At 43.8% G+C, this 23801-nt stretch overlaps 2 protein-coding genes across 7 annotated transcripts in view; one reads left to right on the forward strand and one right to left on the reverse strand.

The window, feature by feature from the left end:
* The window catches only part of LOC131696778 (synaptic vesicle glycoprotein 2B-like), a 34907-nt gene extending 21465 nt beyond the window's left edge, over positions 1 to 13442 (reverse strand). The window contains exons 1-2 of one of the 2 annotated variants that reach the window (XM_058999239.1): positions 6567 to 6585; positions 6156 to 6270 (exon numbers count right to left, since the gene is read on the reverse strand). The gene's annotated coding sequence lies outside the window, so the exon portion shown is untranslated. Of the gene's footprint in view, positions 1 to 6155; positions 6271 to 6566; positions 6586 to 13222 lie in introns of those variants that run through there. The other variant, XM_058999240.1, reaches the window with a different exon arrangement.
* Positions 13443 to 19197: 5755 nt separating this feature from the next.
* LOC117429465 (A-kinase anchor protein 13-like) overlaps positions 19198 to 23801 on the forward strand; it is a 77292-nt gene continuing 72688 nt past the window's right edge. For 2 of the 5 annotated variants that reach the window (XM_058999241.1, XM_058999242.1), the window contains exon 1: positions 19200 to 19499. The gene's annotated coding sequence lies outside the window, so the exon portion shown is untranslated. Of the gene's footprint in view, positions 19500 to 23801 lie in introns of all 5 variants that reach the window. The other 3 variants (XM_058999244.1, XM_058999243.1, XM_058999245.1) reach the window with 2 other exon arrangements.

Here is a 23801-nt window from a genome sequence, read left to right on the forward strand (position 1 = left end):
ATAACGGACATGTAATCAGCTAGTGAGTGACACTTAATCCTGGCTTTTACTGATGAAGATAAAACAACTAGCATTACCATGGGACAAGAAAAGACTCTGTCTGCTAATTCAATAATAACAGACAAGCAGCTGAGAGCAAGTGATCTACTGTACCGGCACGTGTGCTTTAAAGATTAAAGGAGATGGCAGGGCTTACACACGTCATTAAATCTGCTCATACACATCAGCGCAGAGAGTGCATTGCAGCAGTGCAGTGTTATGGATTGTACTGCTGTGCTGATGTTTTATTAATATGCCTCTTAGCTCCCTAGAAGGGTGGATCCATGGAATGCACAGTGCGCCACTAATATGCGTCCCCACTGCACTTCCCCACAGTCAGTCTTGAGGAGTGGTTGTAGTCAATAATCCAAGCAATAGAAAAATACATACACTAGGATTTTAAACAGGTGGGAAATGTAATATTCATTTAAAATAATATAAAGTGTCCCTTTAAGCTGCACTCAGTAGTTTGCTGTCATATACCACAGTGAATGCATCATAAAAGTTATCCTTGTTCTATTGTGATAAGCCACTATGATTGTGCTGTGCCCCTGTAATCGATCAATCAATCAATCTTTATTTTATATAGTGGCTTTCATAGTGGACCACCATCACAAAGCGCTTTACAAGATGCAGTAACAAGAAAATCCATAATACTGTATATACAGAGAAATGCATAATACATGATACAGTAAAAAAAAAAGAAAAATGCATAATACAATACAGTGAAAAATGTATAATACATGAAATACAGTGAAAAATGCATAATACAGGTAGTGGACAAAAAAATGGAAACACCTGGGTAAATGAGGGACACCAAGTGTATTGAAAGCAAGGGCTTCCACACAGGTGTGGCTCATGCGTTAATTAAGCAAATAACATCCCAGCATGCTTAGGGTCATGTATAAAAATGCTGCACAGGCCGGGTTGCCTATAATTATGGCTAGCATGGCTGCAAGAGGAGACCTCAGTGACTTTGAAAGAGGGGTGATTGTTGGGGTGCGTTTGGCAGGAGCTTCAGGTAACAAGACAGCTCAACTTTCTGATGTTTCACGAGCAACGGTGTCTAAGGTGATGTCGGCATGGAACTCCGAGGGAAAGACATCATCAGCAAAGAGCAACAGTGGCCGGAAGCGCATACTCCAGGATCGTGATATCTGTGCATTAATTTGAAGTGCAAGACAGTAACTGCAATTTTTTGTCCACTACCTGTACATGAAATAGTAGCAACAACACAGCAGCTAATAGCAGATATCAGGCTTAAACAGCATGGAAAGCAAGAGAGAACAAGTGGGTCTTGAGAGTTGATTTAAAGCGAGTGATGGTGGGAGCATCACGCACCAAAGCTGGGGAGAGTTCCAAAGAGTCAGAGCCATGAAGCTAAACGAGCGTTCTCCAAGTGTGGTGCACTTTTGCTTGGGGATAGCAAGCAGGCCAGAGTCGGAGGACCTCAGCTTGCAGGCAGGGATATAGCAGGTCAGCAGGCTGAGGAGGTACTCTTGACTTGTATGATGAAGGGCATTGTAGGTGAGCAGGAGAGTTTTGAAATTAATCCTGATCTTTACAGGTAGCCAGTGCAGCTGGGCAAGGCGGGGGGTGATGTGATCACGCTTTTTACATCTGGTAAGGATCCTGGCAGCGGCATTCTGAACTAGCTGCAGTCAGTTTATGTTTATCCTTTCCAAAATAAATAATGTAATGTGCTAGCTTTAGTAAGGACCTGACTACAGCAATGAAGAATGAAAGCCTCTTTTATTCAGAACAGGAAGCTATTGTAAGATTACATTTTGTAAAGACTACTACGACATGAGTTCAGGGGTAGTGCACTACCCCTCTGTAATGCATTGTGAAATATTAAAAGCCAGGCTGGATTCCACATGGTAACCTCTTCTACAGAAAGTAAAAGTCCTCATGTAACACACACAATGTATACATTACATGTGCAGGGCCTCATCCCTGCCACAGACACGCAAGCACATTATATGGAATGTAAAACACAGCAGTCAAAGTCACACAAACAGTATTGGCCTTTTTTAAAAATAACACTTATCCTGGTATCATGGTAAAGGACATAGAGATTTGCCCAACCCCCATGTTCAATGGTAATGGACTGAGAGATTTGCCCAATCCCCATGTTCAATGGTAATGGACTCAGAGATTTGCCCAACCCCCATGTTCAATGGTAATGGACTCAGAGATTTGACCAACCCCCATGTTCAATGGTAATGGACTCAGAGATTTGCCCAACCCCCATGTTCAATGGCGATGGACTCAAAGAAGCAGTAGAATGTTGTGGGTGCAGTGGGTAATCAATCGGGGCACATGGGTGAAGCACACAGGTGCAATGCATTGAAATCAAATGCTCCTCAAGATACCGAACAGTATCTCTGTGTGCATTAAGCAAGCTGTTTAAAAAGCAGATACAAACACAGTGAAGAACATTTGCAAACGGAGGTCATGATTGGCAAAAAACAAATAGGAAATGAAAGCCAGGCCCAGCAGTACAGAGCACACAGAGAGGCAGCAAACAGCAGAGAAGAAAGAGCAGCAGCCACTTTGAACGAACATCACATTATCATTTAATAACCAGGGACTCGCTCAGCAAAACCGAGGCTTTACCACAGAGAGAAACGCTGCTTTCAGAACAAAAACCGAGCACTGCTAATAACCAGCTGTACTGCAGAATGAATGGGAATTCACAGAAGAGCAGACAGAAATAAATAGAAAAGCACGATACGTTTGAATCTTCTTTACATTCGGTTTAACACTGACAGCAAGGGCAGTTTGTTGTACTGTGGCCTGCATCTGTTTTCACATGTGAACAAGTGTGGAATTTATCAAGAATGATTTTTAATAAGTGTTTTATTTTCAAGGGAGGCCCTTGTGCTTAAACAAGGGCCAGACACTTAAAACGTCAGCATGAGCCTGCCCACTGTTTACTGAATAAAAAGGATGAAGCCATAAACGCAAACCCAACGTCGGATATTGAATTCCATCCATGCCAGGATTGATAACACCGTGTAACAATTTTTTTTTTTTATTTGGTTCCTGGGTAGTAAGTGTTATTTCCTAATTGCTTATGCCTCAAAAGTATAGAAAATGGCTATTATTCCCCACAAACTTTGCTTTTGTGACCAGGACAGTGATATTTTGAAATTTACCTATTTTCCAGAACATTCCAGATAGATTCAGTGCTGAGTAAACTTGAAGTAACTTCTAGAACTTTCTAGAACTTTCCAGTAATATAAATAGTAGTATAAATACAGGGTCCTTAAGCCCACCAGTTCAGTTTAGTTCCAGCTGCCTAAATGGATACATATCTGCATTTTTCTGAGATGGCATCAAGGTCATAGGAAACTTCAAAATGGTGGCATTCCTGATGGGTCTCCAAGGCAGTTTTACCAAGTTTCCCTGCTATCTTTGCCTTTGGGACAGCAGGGACACCAAGGCGCACTACCACAGGCGGGACTCGCCACAGCGGACCGAGTTCTCTGTGGGGAGGAACAACGTCAAGTGGGAGCCACTGGTGGACCCCCGGAAGGTGCTGATGCCACCACTGCACATCAAATTGGGCCTTATGAAACAATTTGTCAGAGCTCTAGATAAGGAGTCGGCAGCCTTCAAGTACCTTCAAGACTTCTTCCCTAAGCTGTCTGAGGCAAAGGTCAAAGCCGGTGTCTTCGTCGGACCACAGATAAAGAAGATCCTGGAGTGCAATGAATTCTCCAAGAAGCTCAATAGTAAGGAGAAAGCGGCTTGGAACAGCTTTGTCGCAGTGGTTCTGGGCTTCCTGGGCAATCACAAGGCCGAAAACTATGTGGCGCTGGTTGAGACTCTGGTGCAGAACTACGGCACAATGGGCTGTAGGATGTCCCTCAAAGTCCATATCCTTGATGCTCATCTTGATAAATTCAAGGAGAACATGGGAGCGTACTCGGAGGAGCAAGGCGAGCGCTTCCACCAGGATATACTGGACTTTGAACGCCGCTACCAAGGACAGTATAACGAGAACATGATGGGAGACTACATTTGGGGGCTGATTCGTGAAAGTGATTTACAGTATAATCGTAAATCTCGAAAGACTACTCACTTCTAAATCTTTTGTAGTCATTTTTGTATTACTTTAGGATAAATACATGTTAATTTGGATTCATATGTTGTTTTTTTCTGACTTTATGTGACCGAAAAGACACAAATTCGCCCGTTTTCTCATTGGAAATAGGTACATTTCAAAATATCACTGTCCTGGTCACAAAAGCAAAGTTTGTGGGGAATAATAGCCATTTTCTATACTTTTGAGGCATAAGCAATTAGGAAATAACACTTACTACCCAGGAACAAAAATTGTGTTACATAGTGTAACCATTTAAAACCATTTCGTATCTCTTATTAGAGTAACGAGATTAGAACCCCCCCCCCCCCCCCCCCCCCATTGTGCTGCAGAACATCTTGTGATTCTTAATTAGTTGGGGTTTTAGTTTCATATATAATGGTTTAGACAATTCAAAAGCAACTGCACATTACTGCAGCCAGACCATTAGCGAGAGTTTGAACTGCAGCACAGTCCGTGATTAAGAGGGAGAAGCAACAACTTTAGATCTTTGGATATATCTGTGAATATCACGAATTAAAGAATAAAAACCAGCAGAGAACCAAGAGATCCATTTATTATGGCACTCAAAATAAAACAAGATCCTCAGCAGGTAACCGGGGACTGTGCATATTCTGCAGTGCTTTGAGGCTGGTTCCTCCAGCAAAGGGCCGCCTTGTGGACAAGCATGGAACTGCGAGTGCTGTGCTGCTGAAATGCTGCCCTTTACCAGTAATCTCAACACCACACCAAAACCAATTATCTTTTAATATGAAAGGACCTGGCTATGTCCCTGGACACTTCAATTATATTAACCCTGTATTAAATCCAGTTTAACTCTAGTTAGCTTCAGTACAAAAGCCCACAGTAAACCGTTAACAAGCTTCTAGCCAAGCAGCATCTACTGTACAAAGAAAATCAATGCATAATACAGTATGTGTTTAATATACATTGAGAAGGACGGCTGAATGAAGCACTGCCCGCCCTCTCATTCTTTTGGTGCGGATGAAGTCCTGATAACGTCTCGCTCTTCAGTTTTACTTGATGGCGTCATTTACATGAAGACTGCATTACTGCATTGAACTAGGTGCCTACTCCCATCACCTTTAGCGTGATGCGTTTTAATTTTAGAACTCACAACGGAGTACTATGGTGGGGGGGAAACCCTCCTGTACTGTAACTCAACAGCACCAAATATAGGGCATCTTCTAGGATAAAAAACAGAGTGCAGTGCAGTAAGACTCTGGAAAGGCAAAGAGATTTCTTAATTCTAAATAATGCATGATCTCTATGTTCAATTTGGACTGCAGCTGTTGCTCATCATCCCCCCCCCCCTCCCCCCCGAGCCCCCAGTGCATTAAAAAGGAGTCCAGCTTAGAACTGCTATGGAACCTGGAGTTATTTCATCAGCAGCACAGCAAGAGAGAAAACTGGTGGATCCCCTCACCAGCATTCGATGCATTCTGTAGTGCAACTGCAGTTCTCTTAGTTAGAAAGATATTAGCATACTGTACTGTAGTGTTGTTGCAAGTGCCATATCATACACCGTGTGGTTTCATATAGGCTCAATTGCATTGCTAGCAACTTTCTCTGCAATGCCCATTTTGTTTAGGAATTGCGAAACCTGGTGCTTTTGCTACAAAGGGGGCCTTAAAATAAGTGTTTTAAAATTGAAACGCCTTCTTTTACTTTGACAATGTATTATCCCCAGACACTGCTATAAAATGAGTCAGATATTTAAACATCAGAAATTACTGTTAATTATGTCTAATGTATGTTTGATTTCTTTGGAACTATTTTTTAAAATGCAAAATTAATTGTTTTATTCATCTTTATTAAAAAAAAAAAACACCCCATAATATTCTTTGAGAAACCCCTTAGAGAGAGTTGCCTGGTTGACGTATTTTTAATATTTAAAAACTTTGTGATTCAGTACCTGAGGAAACCTGCATTCATAAGAGAATATCTTCCTCAAATAAACACACAAAACAACCAACCAAACATACCACAAATAAAGATTTCTTACCAGAATAAATTAGCATTCCCCTGGCACCAGCTTTCCCTCTTCTCCGAATATAAAAGAGTGTAAAACAAGATCCAGAGAGAGTTAGCCCCTCGAATTGCTCAAGCAGCCAGCCAAGCTGCAAAACAGGAGATTAGGAATGAACCTTTAGATCCTCTGAGCTCATCCCAGGAGAAGCACACTCAGCCCCTGCCAGCAGAAATGGTAGAGTCCATCCACGCTTACTAGCAACAAGCTCCTGGAGTGTGCGTGTGAGCGAGCGAGCGAGCGAGAGGGAGGGAGGGAGAGACACGGAGGGAGACGACAGAGCAGATGGGAGGGGGGTAGGGTGCTGCCTAATGTGACAGATGTGTTGACTTTGCAGTTAAATAGGAATAGATGACGCTGAACACAAAAGACGAGACAATGGCTCACCTTTGTAGCAGGGAGGATGCAGCGATTGGGTGCTGCTGTGGATGGTTGTTGTTGAAACTCACAGGCTTCTCATCACTGCAGGTAAACACCAGCATCCACCCTGCTCTGTGTACAGTACAGCCGTTAGTTAAAAATAAAGAAGAATAATAGTTGAGGCCAGATTTTTGCGCTGTATTGCACATTCAAATCACACTGAAAAAAAGTTTTTGTTGTACAAAATACTGCAGGAAGGTTTGCATTAAATAAAAATAAATGAAAAGTACATGGGATTCCCTACCCCAATGGTCTTCAATGGTAAAGCAGTGGCAGTGGTTCTATACTGAGGGCTGACGATAGCATCAAGGGGCTGGTACAGTGGTATAATGGTAGCACAGCATATCATTGCAACTGCAACAGCATGTAGTGATATAGACTGGTGATCCAGTGCAGTGCCATAGTACCTCAGTGCCAAAGGACCTGTAATGGGATCCCATGGGAACCTCTTCACTGAGCTCTAGTTCACTTTGGTTTCCATTGATCAAATCAGAATCCAAATCGGCTTCTGCTCACAAAAATGGGTTTGGTTCCAACTTGATAACACCCTCTTTAACATGAGAATTTCAATAGCTATAAACAAAGCAGCAAAAAATTACAACCTCACAACCACATGTTTCATTTCATGTGTGTTGTAAAACGTTTTGGAAGATTTCATTGTTTTCATATTCTTCCACTCCCTGGTGAAAGCGGATCAGCCCATCTCTTCAATACCTGCAGGGATATGGATTCCAAAAAGAAGACTGATGGTGTCCTTTAAGAACAATAGAACCACTTTATCTGCATTCTGATCACTTAGGCAGATACTTCTGCTCATTGCTTTTGTTAAATAATACATACAAAAAAACATGAACTAAGCCCTAGCTTAGTATTGAATGTGTGGGCGTTTTTCTTCTTTCTCATTAAAATGGCTTTATAATGCTGCTTGCACCTACTGTATCACTGTGCTTCTCGTATCAGGATCGCTGTGGGACCAATTAACTAAACATGCTCCCTGTAAGGATTTCTCTCAACCAAGAGCTATTTATCTTGCCCCCTTCTGGCTGCACTAGCATCCTCATTGAGACTGTGTCACACCGACTGGGCATGATGGGAGCCTCCATCACAGGAAGGCTTGCTGCTTATTTCATGGATAATTCTACATAACCATACTGTATGTGACGTGGGATTATATAAAGATGTGGTTCAGGTCCCAGCATTGACCAGGTCAGGATGATTGCGTGTTTAGCAGAGTATAAAAGATTGTAATAAATCTCACAATGGTGTTCAGTAGTGCTTCAGCCACAGCGGTGTTTCATACCAGTGAGCTCTGTGACCATCGTCAGTGTACGTTCCCAGCCTCAACCACCCTTTAAAAGCCTTGCAGGCACTTTACTGCTCTCTTTGCTTGGAAAGGGCCCATTTTCATCCAATCAGCTAATGTGTCAAGGCCAGGTCCAGCCAAGTCTGTCTGCACCGTCAGGACTTTGGGATGACATTTAGTTTAGTTGTTTACTTTCGAGGCTTTCCAATTATTTGAATTGTGTTTAGAGCAGCAACATTTTGAGAACGAAAAGCTGCAAAGCTATCAGGCTGAGCTGGGAGAGATATAAAACCAGCAACAGGCAATTACAAAATATATAGACCTTTTCCCAAAGCCTAATGGAACTGTATATCACTTTGCTGCAGTTCACGTCAGGGGTCCGACAAGAAATATATGATGCTACTGATAACACTGCAGGAGTTCAGAATGGTCTGGTCCCGGTAACCCCCAGGTGCTGAAATGTCCTTCCCAGGAGACTGTAATGAAATCAACAGTGCTGAGTGACTGGTAGACAATTCACTGTTCAAAATTAAAACTGAGTGATGAGTCTGAAACACTAAACAATCTGGTTACCTTCTCAAGATGCTGCTCACCAGTGATGAAAAGGCTACAGAACAGCGTATCATATTCACTGGAGCCGTGCAGATGGACAGAACATAACAGGAGGTGCAACCGAATAAAACCTCCCCCTCACAACCACGCTGAGCATGTCCAAACAAACAGAGCTGCTTGGATGTAAAGAGGAGGGGGGATATTATTTGGATACACCACCAGGGATATGACTCTCAGCAGCAAGGCTTTCACCCAGAACAAGTTGTGACGATGGTGGAAAGACAGCACTGGTAGTCAATGAGTGCATTCCAATTTGACATGGTGTTCTTCAGCTGTGGGCATTACTGTGTGTTGGCCCAGATGGTCTTTTAAGGTTTCTGTTTCTGTTTTCTGTAATCGGGAGGTCCTTGTTTTCCCTTAATAAATGACATTTGCTATTCCGGGATATATTTGTCAGAACAGCAGTAAACCCTCACATGTTATACAGGTTGCTGCGGAGCAGATGGGTGCTTCTAGCTGGTCCAGCCCCTGAGACGATGCGATGAATTCACTGCTCAATGCACCAGGTGACGTACACAACCACCCTGCTCCCTGCCCACCACACTGGCTTGGTTCATCTCAGTCCAGCATATCACTATGGAGAGTAGAGGTAAAGCTCCCTAATCCCAAGGCCAGATAATTCCAGTGCAAAGAGTATTAGCTCCACCCCAGCAAAGCCTAAATATAGATCACACACTCCCCACTTGACTTCCCGACAAGCCATCTATCCATCCTCTCTCCCCAGCCACCCCCACCCCCCCTCCAGCAGCCCTGCCAGGCTCTGACTCGCTCGAATGTCAACCATGAATATTGTATGAACCCGGGTCCTTGCCAAACAGGACAGGAAGGAAATGAACAGGGCTAATTGACACCCAGGCTTAAACTGGTTTAAATCTCTCTTAACAGCGTATTCATCCCAGTAAAGGGTGAAGGTACACAGTGCAGGGCTTGCAAAGTTGTTTCTCTCAGTTTTTTCATATTGATTTGCCTTTTATCTGAAAGGTTGTTTTTAAAAATAGCTTCGCAGCGTAGCCTCAACCTCCACGTCACAAACACAGACTCCCTCTCGTGCAGCGTGGCTTTATAAGCAATGAGTGTGAGCACAGGCAGAATGCTGTTTGACTAACAGGTGGTTGCCTCCCTCATCAATGCTGGTATGACAGCACCTTTATCTTTGCAATGATTTATTTCCAATAGCACCAGCGTGTTTGCAATCTATCACACCGTTCCCTGTGAAACCAGTGTAACCAATGAGACTGCCACTCGCATTCTGTGGTACAACGGTGCTTCTTATTTATTATGCTGTTGTGTCTCGACATCATCGCACTAGACTGGGTGCTCTCTCTTTTAGACACGGAGCAGCCTTTGCTTGGAATGACCTCCAAATTGCATCGGCTCCAACCTTTGTTTGTTTAAATCTCTGATCAAAGCAAGTCTGTATGGCACATGCACAGCAGTTGTTGAAGCAGATTAAACGGTTTCCAAAAACTGCAGATTTCTGTAGTTAGACTGTGTACTGTACACTCCCTGCAGATTTCTGTAGTTAGACTGTGTACTGTACACTCCCTGCAGATTTCTGTAGTTAGACTGTGTACTGTACACTCCCTGCAGATTTCTGTAGTTAGACTGTGTACTGTACACTCCCTGCAGATTTCTGTAGTTAGACTGTGTACTGTACACTCCCTGCAGATTTCTGTAGTTAGACTGTGTACTGTACACTCCCTGCAGATTTCTGTAGTTAGACTGTGTACTGTACACTCCCTGCAGATTTCTGTAGTTAGACTGTGTACTGTACACTCCCTGCAGATTTCTGTAGTTAGACTGTGTACTGTACACTCCCTGCTGGCAGTGTGCAGTATTGGAGCGCAGGGCATTGCTGCATTCATTCACACCATGTAGGTAAAGGCAATAGGAATACCTGCTATGCCGTTGTGTGAGAGCTGTGACATCATCACTTCTGTGTTTTCTCATGTATCTGTGGATACCCCTCCTCCTGTTCTAATATTATTTCTAGGTTATCATACACCAGAATGCTGAGCTACAAGCTGCTTTGCTGCCTTCATTTCATTTTTTCTTTCTCATGTGCTGTAATCCTCTCAGCTGGGCTGTAATACCTGATGTGGTGAAGGGACACTGCAGTAAATCCCCCTGACAGACTGGAGGAACATTCCTTTCTCATTAATCACCAGCCCGTCTCCCTCCTCACAGCTGATCTGCACTGACACAAATTATCATTCAAATCTAATCGGGGCGGGGGGAGGGTCTGCCAAGTCACATCCTCATCAGAGGTTTGGTTTGAGACTCCGAAGCCTTCGTGCCTTCTATACATGTACAATACAGAAAACCTTCACACCTGCTATACCTGTACAATACAGAGCCCATCAGAAAACCTTCACACCTGCTATACCTGTACAATACAGAGCCCATCAGAAAACCTTCACACCTGCATATACCTGTACAATACAGAGCCCATCAGAAAACCTTCACACCTTCTATACCTGTACAATACACAGCCCATCAGAAAGCCAGTGTCTTCTATGATTATTATTATTATTATTATTATTATTATTAATTATTTCTTAGCAGACGCCCTTATCCAGGGCGACTTACAATTGTTACAAGATATCACATTATACATTATTTCACATTATACAGATATCACATTATTTCACATACAATTACCCATTTATACAGTTGGGTTTTTACTGGAGCAATCTAGGTAAAGTACCTTGCTGAAGGGTACAGCAGCAGTGTCCCCCACTGGGCCTTGACCTCCAGTCAAGAGCCCAGAGCCCTAACCACTACTCCACTCTGCTGCCCCGTATTATATATTCTATAAATATATAATACAGAGCCCATCAGAAAGCCAGTGTCTTCTATAAATATATAATACAGAGCCCATCAGAAAGCCAGTGTCTTCTATAAATATATAATACAGAGCCCATCAGAAAGCCTGTGTCTTCAATACAGATCTCAACAGGAAGCCCCCATACCTTCTATAAATCTTGAATAAAGAGCTCCAGGATGTGTTCAAGTTTTTCTTATTTTAGTTTTATTCGTTATCATTCTTAATTTCCTAGACAGAAAATCAGTTAACTTGCAGGGGAGGGTTTCATCATAAAACCACATGATTAGAGGCGCGGAACAGGTTTTAAATTCTGTATATTTTCTACATCAGACATGTGCCACATTTAACTGATTGCTTTCTGCTAATCATGTGTTACAGACATTAGCCTTTTGAATGCCTTTTCCCTGTGGGCTAGTTTAATTTGTTTTCCTAAACAAACTCTATTCTCAGGCCCTAGGTAAGAGAACGATACTCCTGTAATAATAATGTACTGTCTGTCCACACAGAAAACACAACATGCAGCCAGGCACGAGGAAAGAGAGGAAACAGAACAAACATTCATTGAACAGTCAATACAGAAGAAGCTGGCAGCCAGGGAGTGCTGGAGCGATTCCCCTCATTGTCCCTCTCTTTGCACAGCTGTGTTGGCTCCAGCTCAGCTGACCCTGTATTGCAGCTCTGTGCAAACCCGGCCAGGTGCTGCACAAGCTGGGGGAGACATCTCATAAAAAACACGGTCCGGTATCTCAGATGCTGGAACGTACACATGTCAGTCTGACTCTGAAATCCAGAAGCAGAGAGGGGAGGATTGCTTTCGCCGTATTAACACTCAGGTACAAATACTGAGTAATATAATAAATGGGCTTTATAAAAGTTCAACGTGGTCAATTTACACCGTCAGTTCAATTCATGACAACGTGATCCCATTGCATCTTCTTAGTGATTGCAGGTGAATTCATGCACCACATATAGGTAGACGGGTTAAATAAAGTGTAAGGAAAGTGACTCATGGTGGCTTAGACTCTTAATGAGCAGTGAAGAAGGTGTACCTCTTACCTCTTCATGTTCCCAGGATCTTGCCTGCTGTGCTAATACTGTTCAGAGTGTTTTTCTAAATCCATGGCAGAGATAAATGATAACCATGTGTCTGTGCTGTAATCTTTCACTATGGCATCAACACATCGTCTCACACCTGATGCACACGAAGCTAGGGCTGAAAAGTGAGAATTCAGAGAATGCTTGATTCCTGTCTAACTCAATCAGATTAGACTCCCCAGCTTCATGTGAATCGGCACAAAGGGGGAGGCATGTTGAAGACACCCTAACTGATAAGATTGTTAAATGAAGTGTACAAACACAGTCTATAATGAGGCCTTTATAATAGCGGTGATAATACTTTGGGATGTTTGTCAGAACATCATTTTATGAACTGAGGCTCCAAACACACGCACTGTTAAACAGTTAAACTGTTTCTTCAAACCAATACGGTGTCATTGGTGTTGTTATCCTAAAACAAATATCCCAACAAGTCTAAGGACAGTGATAGCAGCTCCCAGTTCAGTAAACTCTGATGCATTGATTTACTTATTGATGCATTGGTTTATAACACTACATTAGAGTCACCACCACGATGCAATGTGCATTGTACACTGAGAGCTTTGATGCTTCCTTTCCATGGAATCCAGCTGTTTAGAGGGGACTAGCTGCTCCCCAGCCTCCTTGCCCTATCCTTGGTGGGAACCCTGGCTGTGTACATGTTTAAATGCAAATGGAAGTCAACTCAAAGAATACTGTTACTCCAGAATGTACAAAGCATTCAGTGATGAGGGATTCTCATTCCCTTCCCCTGTATGCAGTAACAGAATGTGCAATCTGCCTTACCTTCGCATGCAGGCTACAGCAACACTTTCCAGGGTCTCCTGCTGGGTGTCAGCAGGGATCCTGTGCTTTTGTGAGAGTTTCTTGAAGCACTGATGCAGTCCGGGCAGGCAGCGAATGTTAATGAGACACTGAATGGCTTCTCGGTACAGCGAGGAGCGCTGATTCCATCCATACGTCTTGCTGTCAGTCCTGATCCACCCACGCACTCCCTGAATGTACACAGCTCAGCACGACCGGGGGCTGTCTTCTCTCTGCACCACGCAGCAGCAGCCTCGCATCCCGCTCTCTGCAGGGGCAGGATCAGCTTGCACAGAACAGACAAGGCATCCCTTTTCTAGGGGCTCATGTCCAGGGATGGGACTGTTACTGTATATGCCCAGTTTTACAAACACAGGGCTGCTTTCACAGAACAAGCTGCTCTTGGAATACCTGCCCTAAAAGTTTACCACAGTGGTATCGCGTGGTATTGCTGCAGTTGTATCATGCTTTTTACAGGGTTCTACTCTGCATTCACCACAGTTACCCAGGCTTGCCCTGTTTATTAATATGCTTTCTCATACCTCAGTGTTTTATTACACTTTGCTATGCTTTTAATAGGGTAACCTTTTATAAGGATTACTGAAAATAACATTTTATTTTAAATATGTCTACCAAATCATTTTGAAGTCTGCGTGATAAATAGATAGCTCTAGGTAACTTTAGCCAGTTAACATGCTTTTAAGATTAGAAATTAAATTGCTGCTGGTACGCAATGTCCTGACAATGATGACCAATCAGCTCGCTGCTGCTGTACTTCCTTTCTGACATCACAAACAGATCTTTGGATTTAATGCTCCTGTTGTGATCCTCAGTACAGTGTGGTTCTGTACAGATCTGACAGTGACACCTGGTGGTTATTAGTGGGTACAGCACTTATAGCACAATAACGACTACAGCGGGCCGGCAAAGTTTGAATCGTTTTACACATTTAAATGAGCCCATCAATAGATACACGTTTTATATATCGATACACAGACACAATCCTGCCTCCCTTCACCAGAAATGTTTTAGTTTGCATTCAGTTTTTTTTTATTTAATCATATATAATGTAAGACGCTAAGAAGCGTGTAAATCAGGGCTCTGAGCTCAGCGCTCTGACTTTTGCGAGTTCTTATCCTGTGCCATCGTGTTTGATCTGATAAGGTAAAGCTGATAAAAGCATTATGACTGTTTCAGATCCAAACAAATGCAAGGCAATGCATTTCAAGTGCTTCTTTATCTTTATATTATCTGTGTTTGCATACCAGTACTGTTCGCTGAGTCATTCAAACTCAACACACACAACTTTGTTAGAGTAAATAAACACTTCTTGCCACTAGAGGGCAGCGCCGTGCAGTTATTTCGCACTCTGTCCAGACACAGTCCAGCTTTACTGGTGCAACTAGAATTAGTATCATTTTAAAGTGTATAATGTCTGTTTTTTTGTTGTTTTTTTTTAGCGCTAGTAAAACACTGCATTTAACGTGAACATGTGTGTGTGTGTTTCCCTGCATGTTCATTTAACCCGATGTAGCCTGTAAGTGAAGGAGGTTATTACTGTGTTTTGTTATTTAATCTCATGGTTGAAGCGGCTGCACCGTGTGATTTCACATTGGATTGATCTGCATCGCTTTAATGATCGCACTGTATTCTGTCTTTGATTGCACACCCGCTGCACGTGCCCATTAATCACTTTGGCTGCAGACCAATCCACTCCCTCCAGATTCAAGAGACCCGATTAACAGTGCGGATTGTTTCAGATAGACTGGAATTTCTGATTATGCAGGTTAAAGCATCGCAGCAAGGTTTGAAAAGGGCCAGTGATGGCTTCAGCTCCATGTAACCCACAGACCCATGACCCGCCCCCGGCAGGCCCTTGTAACGGAGTGCAGAGCACGGGAACACTGATACACAGGTCGCCAGGTGTGGCATGCATTCTATTTGTGTTATAAATATTATATATACAATAAATACAGATAACACAATAGTAGTACATTAGTATATGCTATCAGAGCTGCATTCTCTTTTCTTATTTACTTTGGGTCTTTTGTGTAGCATACGCTCACCCAAGTGCCCCCTTCCCTTCCGAAACAAAAAGAAGAGATGAGAATTCTTCAGACAGTTCAAATTGAAAGTTGCACCGCAGACCTTTGCTCATATCTGTTAAACTCTCAGACTGTACGAGCGTGCAGCAGTTCCCTGTTCAGTACATTCTATTCTCTACAGACCTATTTTAAACCCATCTGGGATTATATTAATAGCTCTGTGGTTCAATAGAGCTCCCTGGCATTTGTTTCTGTCAGCAGCAGCCGTTCCTGCCTGTTGCTCTTGGCAGGGGCGCTGGGGCATCGCCGACGTGCCAGTGCTGTTCCTCTCCTCCCGCTGCGATGCCCGGCTGCTCTCATACTCTCTCCAAGGCTCCACTTTTTTTTACTTGTTTTTGTCTTTTGCACTTCCTTGAAAAAGGAAACGTACTTATGCTGTGATCCGGTTCAGAGAACAAACAGTTTGGGTTTGGTTTGGTTTTGTCCTCATAATGTCTATAGAGTTGTATGTGTTCAGAATATATCACTGAACTGTATAGAAATGACCTTGGAAACTTCATTGTGCATTTTTACATGAGGCTTCTCTCTTCCAGTAGCTCTGGCCAGCTGTCGATATCTTTGGCCCATGGTGACGCAGTATCCAGTTCAATGGCAGGTATACATGAGTATTAAAGTCACAGCTGCAGAAACAGCAGCCCTGTACCTCTGTGCCGCACAAGCATATATCTTGCAGCTCACAGAGATGCAGCATAGCCCCACCCCTGCTGCTCCTCATATATATATATATATGAGGAGCTTGGGCTTGGGCTCTCAGCCTCCTCGGTCTTGTATCCACACAAAGCTTGTTATGTACTTCTTTGTACTGTGCTCATTACCCTGTCTATATCCTTTGTCAGGAGGCTGCAGCAGCACTCAGCCACAGACGTGATGTTGAAATTCCCTTCACGTTTCCCCTGAACGCATGAGCCTGGAGCGAGCAGCTGGTTCCATTACCAGATTACAGAGCCCCCAGCCCAGCATCGCATCCCTCGGGTACAGGAAACACATGGTGCCGTTCAAGGAGGACAGACATCCATTTCACGTGGTGTCTCTTAATCAGCTGAGATCAGCAGCCCCGGCCCCTATTGCTCTGACACCTTCACCTGCCCTCAGCGTTCCTACCCCAGTCAGAGCAGGGAGGAGAAGGGGCTCCACACCTGGTTCTAAATGAGTGTGCTGCTCTCACTTTAATAGAATGACTAGAGTGCAGTCTGTATGACCTAGATCAGTGTTTCTGGCTTTATTATTAACACATAGAGGGAGGGCTGTATAGACAGTGATGCACTGTGCTGAGAGCACAGGGAGGGCTCTATAGACAGTGATGCACTGTGCTGAGAGCACAGGGAGGGCTCTATAGACAGTGATGCACTGTGCTGAGAGCACAGGGAGGGCTCTATAGACAGTGATGCTGAGAGCACAGGGAGGGCTCTATAGACAGTGATGCACTGTGCTGAGAGCACAGGGAGGGCTCTATAGACAGTGATGCACTGTGCTGAGAGCACAGGGAGGGCTCTATAGACAGTGATGCTGAGAGCACAGGGAGGGCTCTATAGACAGTGATGCTGAGAGCACAGGGAGGGCTCTATAGACAGTGATGCTGAGAGCACAGGGAGGGCTCTATAGACAGTGATGCACTGTGCAGAGAGCACAGGGAGGGCTCTATAGACAGTGATGCACTGTGCTGAGAGCACAGGGAGGGCTCTATAGACAGTGATGCTGAGAGCACAGGGAGGGCTCTATAGACAGTGATGCTGAGAGCACAGGGAGGGCTCTATAGACAGTGATGCACTGTGCAGAGAGCACAGGGAGGGCTCTATAGACAGTGATGCACTGTGCTGAGAGCACAGGGAGGGCTCTATAGACAGTGATGCTGAGAGCACAGGGAGGGCTCTATAGACAGTGATGCTGAGAGCACAGGGAGGGCTCTATAGACAGTGATGCTGAGAGCACAGGGAGGGCTCTATAGACAGTGATGCACTGTGCAGAGAGCACAGGGAGGGCTCTATAGACAGTGATGCACTGTGCTGAGAGCACAGGGAGGGCTCTATAGACAGTGATGCACTGTGCAGAGAGCACAGGGAGGGCTCTATAGACAGTGATGCTGAGAGCACAGAGAGGGCTCTATAGACAGTGATGCATTGTGCAGAGAGCACAGGGAGGGCTCTATAGACAGTGATGCACTGTGCTGAGAGCACAGGGAGGGCTCTATAGACAGTGATGCACTGTGCTGAGAGCACAGGGAGGGCTCTATAGACAGTGATACACTGTGCTGAGAGCACAGGGAGGGCTCTATAGACAGTGATGCACTGTGCAGAGAGCACAGGGAGGGCTCTATAGACAGTGATGCACTGTGCTGAGAGCACAGGGAGGGCTCGGGACAGACAGCTGTGTGCAATCAGCTTGAAGATGACATCACTGAGGAGCACCCAGCCAAAGCATTTGAGCAGCACAGTGACTTCATTTTCATTCAGCTTCTCTGCATGTGGGCAGCTGTGCCAAAGAACTGCGTCTCTACAGCAATGAATACAAAATATATAAAAAGTCCTTCATGAAATGTGTAATACCAGGTTATTCCATTAGCAGTGTGGATATTGGTAGTGCAGTTTAGGTTGTGGTTCACACTGAGTGAGAAAGAGCTTTATTTCTACTGCATATTAGGAATGTAGAAACAACATCCCACATACAGATGGAATGTGTGTAATATGGTTCTGTTCTTTTTTAACCAGCTTCAGTTAAATAGCAGTGACAGTGCAGTACATTGGTACACATACTGTGCAGTGACATGTAGTTAAAACATAAATCATTGTTTCTCCACTAGAGGTCACTGCTGTACCCATTATACACCAGGTATGCTCTGTTTGTATTCTTCATGCATTTTCATTGCATGCAATCCCAGGACCTTATATGAGGACATGTGCAATATTACATTCAGAATTACCCCCCCCCCCCCCCCCCCTTGTTTTCATGTTGCATTGTGAGAGACTCTCCATTCACAAACACACCTGCATACTTTCATCAGTGCTAACGGAGGCTCAGGGTTTTCCCTTTAAAGTAATTACTCATCATGTTCTACTGTAGATGGGCTAGTATCATGCATACCAAATACCCTCTTAAACCAGGCCCTGGAAATATCGCTGGTGATCCTGTGATAATATTATTATCTGTTGCCCGCTCTGAGAGTCGTTAATTAGATCACTGTAATTAGTTGTGTATTGAATGTATTTTATTTTGAGATTAGGACATCTCTATCCTGACACCAGGTAATAAAGAGCGCCCCTGTCACGACTGGCGAGTGTATACATGCGACCAGAGGAGACAGGGGAAGACAGCGGCTGCAGAGGACCCCGGAAAGGTCTCAATCAGCACCCACAAGAAGAATTCAACGATGCAGTGCAGGCAGGGGGAGGCCTGTACTGAGCCGATCTGTGCACAGGGAGGGAGGGAGGGAGCCAGGTAGATTTTCACCAAGGTTCATAGGTCACCCTAACTCCTTCCCAGCCTGCAGGACTGCACTGGCCCTAAAGCAATGCTCTCCACATCAAACCACAGCTGGTGTGAGCCCTGCTGCCCTCCCTCCCCCAGCAGCCCTTCAAGGGGATCACACCTGCAGCGTACAAGAGCTCAGCAGAGCTGCATTCAGACCCCTTCTGCTTTCCTTTATGATGTCTCAATGAACCATGCAGGACCAGCCGACTAAATCTTATAACACAGCTCCCCCAGGCCAAGAATGAAACCCAGTGCTCTGTTGCGCCAATAAGATACACTCTGACGCTGACAGATAGCTAAGATAACCAATGAGGAACTCCATGTAAACACAGAGGCGCTCTCCGCGTCCACCCCGCAGACACCAAGCTCCGCCCACCCAGGCATGCTCCGTAGAATGCGTCCCAGAAGAAAAGAAGTTGCTGTAGATTGCAACAAGTGGACGCTATCCCTTTAAAACGAGAAACTGGGGCAGCATTTCGAGCCTGAATCCTCGAATAAACAATTGAATGTAACTGCGAGGCAGCGCTTCAAGGATTGATTTTGAATTTAAGGAGTGTTTTTCGGGAACAGAAGTATTTTTTGAATTACAGATGTCGGCTTGTGCTTTTCTAACTTGTAATAGAACACAGACTGCGGCGATGGTACTTACAACTTAAAGAGACAACCACGTAGAGATCCGGAGTTTTCAGGTTAGTGGTCTTTTTAGTTTGTTTATACTCGGGGGGCAAAAACTGTAAATGCCAGGATGATTCACATGTAATCGAGTGAGTCCCATTAAAACAATGGGAGGACACGGCTGCAAGCTGACGGGTACGGGTACGGGTACGGGTACGGGTACGGGTACAACTCAAAACACTTGGCGTGTACCGTATGGCTTGGTTACTTTTCTATTACAGTCGTTAAGTTTGTGTTTTGTTTTAAAGAGAAGTTGTACCGATAATAATTGTTGCAATCGAGAAGACAGGCGGTTGCCCCATTCTGTGAATGTGAACATTAGGATCAAGCCTTATACTTTAACATTGAAAAAGTACATGTTTAGGTATAAATTACGTAATTTCGTTGTACTTTTAAGCAATCCAAAACTGGTTTTTAATGTTGATTTAAATACTTATTTTCTGTGTGTATGTATGTATGTGTATTATATATATATATATATATAATTGTAAATCTAAGCTTGTGCACTTTAAGTCATTTGGAAATTGCTTAAAAGGGAAGTAGTCTTGTATCTTTTTTTGCCGTGTGTTGGAGGAGACGTCTTGTTATATGTAAAAGAGGCTAGGCTTGATACTGAATATTAATGATTAAAAACACATGCTCGCCGACCCAAGATACAGACCGCAGTATTGAGTTATTGACGCACGTGTCTTAACGTTGTATATGTAGATTTTCTTGAGATGCTTTTCAGTTATTAACTTTTTGTCATTGTTGAGAGACTGACAGGCGATTGGATGAAATGAAGCCTTTATGAGCAGTCCCTGCAGCCATATTGAATGGCAGGCTAGTTCTGTTTATATCCGCACTGTAAGGTCCTTGGTTTGACCGTGAGAGCATTCCAGCAATACTTCAGAGCTCCCCCCAATTGAGAGAGCCCATAATAAACTACGTATATTTGCAAACTCTCTGAGAGCGTTTCCAACATAGATTTAGGTTGAAAGCAAGTGGAAACCCCTTTTTATTGTATATAATTGAACATGGATATCGCACAGTCTCTCTAATCCCTCCCGTAATGTACACAGTGTGCTGCATAATGATTGTTGTATGCAGGCTGCTCGCCCCCAGTTTGGGTATCTGGAGTCCGGCCAGGTGGTTCCAGTTGTTCGGAAGCAGGACACTGTTTGTAACGCTTTGTTTCTACTGGGCTCAGTCCCATCAATAATTATGGTAACCCGATGTTACTTCTAACAATGTGAGGAAAACAGGATTTCATTCTGCAGGGTCAGGCGATTAAACACGAGTCGGAATTGATTCGGAATTGTTGCGAGGTTTCCCAGAAAGTGTTCACTTGTCTAAGTCTAGACACAGTGCTGCACATTATTACAATGTGACGCACAGTGATACAGCTGTAACCCACCCAGCTCCGCGCTCCTATAGAATCACTGACTACACGAAACAACACACAGACCACCAGAACTAACGGGTTAGAGCTTCACTTCGTCTTTTCTTTTTCTACTTGTTTTTGTTTCTCAAATTGAAGTGGGGTTGTTTTTGTGCAGAAGAACCAAAAATGAACCATTTCTCCCGTGTGGTTCTGGACATGCAGGCTGACGTCGCACAGCACGCTCGCCTTGCAGTGACAGCTTCATAGAATCATTGTTACTGGAAGACGGCTTTTAATACATTTTTTATCTTTTCCCAGCGGGCCTGGCTTGCAAGGTCAAGCGGGGAATCTGAATCTCCAGCTTTAGAAATGCTGCTGGTCTGCAGGCTGGCTCCAGACCTGCACTAGTGCTGACCGAATGGTCTTTAGTGTTCTGTGCACCTCTATATACTGCATACAAGTCACGTCCCATTGATACCTATTAACAGTAAGGTCACTTGGAATTTCCCTGAGTGGAGCTCTGGCTCTCAGAATGGCAATGACAAAGCTTTCCAAACGTTTCAGCCACACCAGAAGCTCCAGAAGCCCGTTCAACACATTCATATTGGCTTGTCTGGTTTTGATTTTCATTTGATGCCTTATGATGATATGTTTATCAGTGTTGGATGGCTACCTCTAAAAAGCAGAGTGCATTTTCTCTTGGACTCTTTGTATTTCAGACCCAACTCTCTTTGCTTGCTCTCTTTGACACAGTGGAGAGTCAGAGAAATACACCTTGATCAGAGGCAGCCACTGAACCCTTTGAAACACACACAATATGCAGTCTGAATGCGCGTTCATAATAACCTCCAGGGTTTCCAGAACTGGTGCTGTATTGTGCTTCATTTACAGCATGCAGTAAAATATAGAAATCAGAATCTATTACAACACCAGCCTTGTACAGATCATTGCAACAAGGAGAACCTGCATAAATCAACAGAGCAGAGCAGAGCAGAGGTGGGCTTGTCCACATGACACTGGCTGTGTGGCTGTGTACTATATGATGAACCCAATGGCCTTCACATTCCTTGTGTTGCTGTAACTAGCTGATGTGTAACCCAGTATCTATCTGTCTATCTGTCTGTCTATCTATCTCTGTATCTATCTCTCTCTCTCTCTCTCTATCTATCTATCTATCTCTCTCTGTATCTATCGCTCTCTCTCTGTATCTATCTCCCTCTCTATTTGTATCTCTCTATCTCTCTGTCTATGCAGGCTGCTTTAGTTGTACTGCCAGCACTTCAGTTGGCTGGTTGAGTTTTAAGAGTGGGAGTGGAATAGGTTTCTATCTCTCTCTCTCTCTCTCTCTGTATCTCTGGTTGAGTTTTAAGAGTGGGAGTGGAATAGGTTTCTATCTCTCTCTCTCTCTCTCTCTGTATCTCTGGTTGAGTTTTAAGAGTGGGAGTGGAATAGGTCTCTCTCTCTCTCTCTCTCTCTCTCTCTCTCTCTCTCTCTCTCTCTCTCTCTCTCTCTCTCTCTCTCTCTCTCTCTCTCTGTATCTCTGTATCTCTCTCGTATCTCTGGTTGAGTTTTAAGAGTGGGAGTGGAATAGGTTTTGACATGAAAGATAAAGGGCCAGCTTGGCTTCCTTGTTTGGAGTTTTGTGAAGCGTCTCTATCGGGAAAATACTAAGAAGAAAAAGTGGCTGCCAAAAAGGAAATCAAAATAAAATAAAATTCCAACTGAAATGGCTTCTAGAGTCCCCATGAAGTACAGTGTTAAAAGCAAAGTGCTGTGCAGCACAAACAGCCTCTGCGTAATACTAAATGGGACGGCTGCTCACCCGCTTTCATAGAAACAATGGTTAAAGTCTACGCTGTGTCGTGGTTAATTGCTCCTCCTGTCTAAAGAGGAACTGAAGTGTTTTATTTTTACATTGCATACATTACATCACCCTGAACATGAAGCTCTGTTTGGTAATGTGTTATTCATTCATGTTTTATTTGAGTACCGTACAGTTAAGACATTTTTTGAACTGAATGCAATTGGTGAGAATCAGTGTCCACCAGAAGACCTGAAATAAATCAAGTTTGATTTGAGAATGTGTTAGATGCTGGTGGGTGTGGGTGTGTCTCTGTGTGTGCTGTCTGTCTGTGTGTGCTGTCTGTCTCTGTGAGTGTGGCTCTGTCTCTCTCTCTGTGTGTGTGTGTATGTGTGTGTTGCACTAGTTCATCATAGTGTATCTACAGTACTTTAGCGCCCAGGACCTCTCATAGGAATCCTTGGGGTATAGTATTCCTACGCCTGGCAATACCGGGCTTTGCACATTTTATTTTTTCTTTTCCTCAGAATAGATCTCGACACTACAAGATACATTTTGGGATTTATTAGAATTATAATTCTGCCATGAGGCATTCTTGTATATCAGGTAGAACTGTACCTCGAATGTATTTATCCTCTTATAGATCAGTGACAGCATATTTTTTTTCACATTTACAAAGTGTTCCATGTGATTTGACAAACCCTTAGATTGTGCTCCCAGGGATGCTTTGTTTTTGTTCACACAAACTCATTTCTAGCTGGTAGGATGGCCCAGAGACATGAAGTTAGGAACAACTATGCAGTGGGTCTGCCAAGCACTGGCATGGCATTTAGTGTAGTGACGGGGGTGAGTGTCACGTTGCCTTGAACAACTGGCGTAATCCCTGCTGGGGAGCTGATCCATCGAATGCCAGCCTCCTCCCTAAGGCCAAGAGGGTGAGGGTTAGGGTTCGAAATGTGTTGATTTTACTCCCAGGTAATAGCACCCTAGCTGACCCCTTCTAGTTCAAAGGGCAGTCCGCAGCTCTGAGTTTACGTACTGTGAGTGCAGATTGTTGTCTGTCTTCATTAAGGATCATCCATACATCGTATAGATGGTGTTACTTGCATTGTGACTCACAATCCGATGTATTCACAAGGACACCCATTTCCT

The sequence above is a fragment of the Acipenser ruthenus genome, chromosome 24 (genome assembly GCF_902713425.1).
Source record: "Acipenser ruthenus chromosome 24, fAciRut3.2 maternal haplotype, whole genome shotgun sequence".
Lineage (NCBI taxonomy): Eukaryota > Metazoa > Chordata > Actinopteri > Acipenseriformes > Acipenseridae > Acipenser > Acipenser ruthenus.